A 3,519-nucleotide genomic window follows, 5' to 3' on the forward strand; every position below is an offset into this window, starting at 1 on the left:
AATAGGAGAAGAAGAAGAAGGTATGGAGGAGATGGAGGGAGGTGTATATTCGGCCATATGGGTGGGATTGGGTGGGAGAGAGATGTTGAATTTTGAAGGTAGTGGGTGTATGGATGTGAGTGGTAAATGGAAATAGAAGGGATGATCAAGAATGGAAAGAGAGATGATGAGGTAGGTGGGGATCCTGTGGGGTTCACAGATCCTGAGGTGTCAAGGCATTTACATCCCTGCACCAATTTAGGTATGCAAAATGCCCTTGCACACAACTCTGGGCATTCAGCGCCAGGTTGGTGCCCATTTTGGGCGTTCAACGCCCATTTGCTGCCATTTCTGGCGTTGAACGCCAGAACCATGCTTGTTCTGGGCGTTCAGCGCCAGGATGCTCCCATTCTGGGCGTTCAGCGCCAGAACTATGCTCTGTTCTGGCGTTTGAACGCCAGACAGATGCTCTTCCAGGGTGTGATTTTTCTTCTGCTGTTTTTTTGATTCCGTTTTCAATTTTTCTGTTTATTTTGTGACTCCACATGATCATGAACCTAAGAAAACATGAAAAACAATAAAAATAAGAATTAGATAAACATTGGGTTGCCTCCCAACAAGCGCTTCTTTAATGTCAATAGCTTGACAGTGAGCTCTCATGGAGCCTCACAGATGTGCAGAGCTTTGTTGAGACTCTCCAACACCAAACTTAGAGTTTGGATATGGGAGTTCAACACCAAACTTAGAGTTTGGTTGTGGCCTCCCAACACCAAACTTAGAGTTTGACTGTGGGGGCTCTGGTTGACTCTGCTTTGAGAGAAGCTTTTTCTGCTTCCTCTCCATGGTTGCAGAGGGAGATCCTTGAGTTTTAAACACAAAGGAGTCCTCATTCCATTGAAGGAATATTTCACCTCTGTCAACATCAATCACAGCTCTTGCTGTGGCCAGGAAAGGTCTTCCTAGGATGATGGATTCATCCTCTTCCTTTCCAGTATCCAGGACTATAAAATCAGCAGGGATGTAAAGGCCTTCAACCTTTACTAACACGTCCTCTACTTGTCCACAAGCGTGTTTTCTAGAGCTGTCTGCCATCTCTAATGAGATTTTAGCAGCTTGCACCCCATAGATTCCCAGTTTCTCTATTACAGAAAGGGGCATGAGGTTTATTCCTGAACCAAGGTCACACAGAGCCTTAAAGACCATGGTGCCTATGGTGCAGGGTATTATGAACTTTCCAGGATCCTGTCTCTTCTGAGGCAATGTCAGTTGATCCAGATCACTTAGTTTATTGATGAACAAGGGAGGTTCAACTTCCCAAGTATCAATGCCAAATAATTTGGCATTCAGCTTCATGATTGCACCAAGAAACTTGGCAGTTTGCTCTTCAGTAACATCCTCATTCTCTTCAGAAGAGGAATACTCATCAGAGCTCATGAAGGGTATAAGGAGGTTCAATGGAATCCCTATGGTCTCTAGATGAGCCTCAGAGTCCTTTGGTTCCTCAGAGGGAAGCTTCTTATTGGTCACTGGACGTCCCAGGAGGTCTTCCTCCTTGGGATTCACGTCCTCTCCTCTCCTCACAGGTTCGGCCATGGCACTTATGTCAATGGCCTTGCACTCTCCTTTTGGGTTCTCTTCTGTATTACTTGGGAGAGTACTAGGAGGGATTTCAGTGATCCTTTTACTCAGCTGGCCCACTTGTGCTTCCAAATTTCTAATGGAAGACCTTGTTTCATTCATGAAACTTACAGTGGCCTTAGATAGATCAGAGACTAGATTTGCTAAATTAGAAGCATTTTGTTCAGAGTTCTCTGTCTGTTGCTGAGTGGCTGATGGAAAAGGCTTGCTATTGCTAAACCTGTTTCTTCCACCATTATTAAAGCCTTGTTGGGGCTTTTGATCCTTCCATGAGAAATTTGGATGATTTCTCCATGTTGAGTTATAGGTGTTTCCATAAGGTTCACCTAAGTAATTTACCTCTGCTATTGCAGGGTTCTCAGGATCATAAGCTTCTTCTTCAGAAGATGCCTCTTGAGTACTGTTGGATGCAGCTTGCATTCCATGCAGACTCTGAGAAATCATATTGACTTGCTGAGTCAATATTTTATTCTGAGCCAATATGGCATTCAGAGTATCAACCTCAAGAACTCCCTTCTTCATAGGCATCCCATTACTCACAGGATTCCTTTCAGAAGTGTACATGAACTGGTTATTAGCAACCATGTCAATGAGTTCTTGAGCTTCTGCAGGCGTTTTCTTTAGGTGAATGGATCCACCTGCAGAGGTGTCCGGTGACATCTTTGATAGCTCAGATAAACCATCATAGAATATATCCAGGATGGTCCATTCTGAAAGCATGTCAGAAGGACACTTTTTGGTCAACTGTTTGTATCTTTCCCAAGCTTCATAGAGGGATTCACCTTCTTTCTGTCTGAAGGTTTGAACATCAGCTCTAAGCTTGCTCAGCTTTTGAGGAGGAAAGTACTTGGCTAAGAAAGCCGTGACCAGCTTATCCCAAGAGTTCAGGCTGTCTTTGGGTTGAGAATCCAACCATAATCTAGCTCTGTCTCTTACAGCAAAAGGGAAAAGCATGAGCCTGTAGACTTCAGGATCTACTCCATTAGTCTTAACAGTATCACATATCTGCAAGAATTCAGTTAAGAACTGAAAAGGATCTTCAGATGGAAGTCCATGAAACTTGCAGTTCTGCTGCATTAGAGAAACTAATTGAGGTTTCAGCTCAAAGTTGTTTGCTCCAATGGCAGGAATGGAGATGCTTCTTCCATGTAGATTGGAATTAGGTGCAGTAAATTCACCAAGCATCTTCCTTACATTATTATTATTTTTGGCTGTCATCTCCTCTTCCTGTTCGAAAATTTCTGAAAGGTTATCTTTGGATTGTTGTATTTTAGCTTCTCTAAATTTTCTCTTCAGAGTCCTTTCAGGTTCTAGATCTGCTTCCACAAGAATGTTCTTATCCTTGCTCCTGCTCATATGACAAAGAAGAAGGCACAGAAAAATAATAATAATAATAGAGATCCTTTATACCACAGTATAGGGATCCCTTTGTGAGTGGAAGAAAAGAGGGGGAGACAAAGAATGTGATGTAAAGGAAGAAACACAACTGTACGGATGGAAGAGATGTGAGATGAGATGTTAGGATATGAATGAATAAATAGAATAGGATGGGGGAGGGATAATTTTTGAAAATTATTTTGAAAAAGAGTTAGTGATTTTTGAAAAATGGTTTTTGAAAAAATGTTAGTAATTTTCGAAAATTTTTTTAAAATTTAAAAATAAAAATAATTAGTTAATAAAAAGGAAATTTTTGAAAAAGAGGGGAGATATTTTCGAAAATTAGAGAGAGAGAGAGTTAGTTAGGTAGTTTTGAAAAAGTTAAGAAACAAACAAAAAGTTAGTTAGTTAGTTGAAACAAATTTTGAAAAGATAGGAAGTTAGGAGGTTAGGAAAGATATTTTGAAAAGATATTTTTGAAAAAGATAAGATGAGAAGATATTTTTGAAAAGATATGATAAAATT

At 40.8% G+C, this 3,519-nt stretch overlaps 1 non-coding gene across 1 annotated transcript; it reads left to right on the top strand.

Annotated features, from left to right (window-relative positions):
- Nucleotides 1-2,331: 2,331 nt before the first annotated feature.
- Nucleotides 2,332-2,439, top strand: LOC112780718 (small nucleolar RNA R71). Its single transcript, XR_003191535.1, has one exon. It is a non-coding gene; the product is annotated as a small nucleolar RNA R71 (small nucleolar RNA).
- Nucleotides 2,440-3,519: the final 1,080 nt, after the last annotated feature.

This window comes from Arachis hypogaea, chromosome 19, assembly GCF_003086295.3.
Source record: "Arachis hypogaea cultivar Tifrunner chromosome 19, arahy.Tifrunner.gnm2.J5K5, whole genome shotgun sequence".
In the NCBI taxonomy this organism is placed as follows: domain Eukaryota; kingdom Viridiplantae; phylum Streptophyta; class Magnoliopsida; order Fabales; family Fabaceae; genus Arachis; species Arachis hypogaea.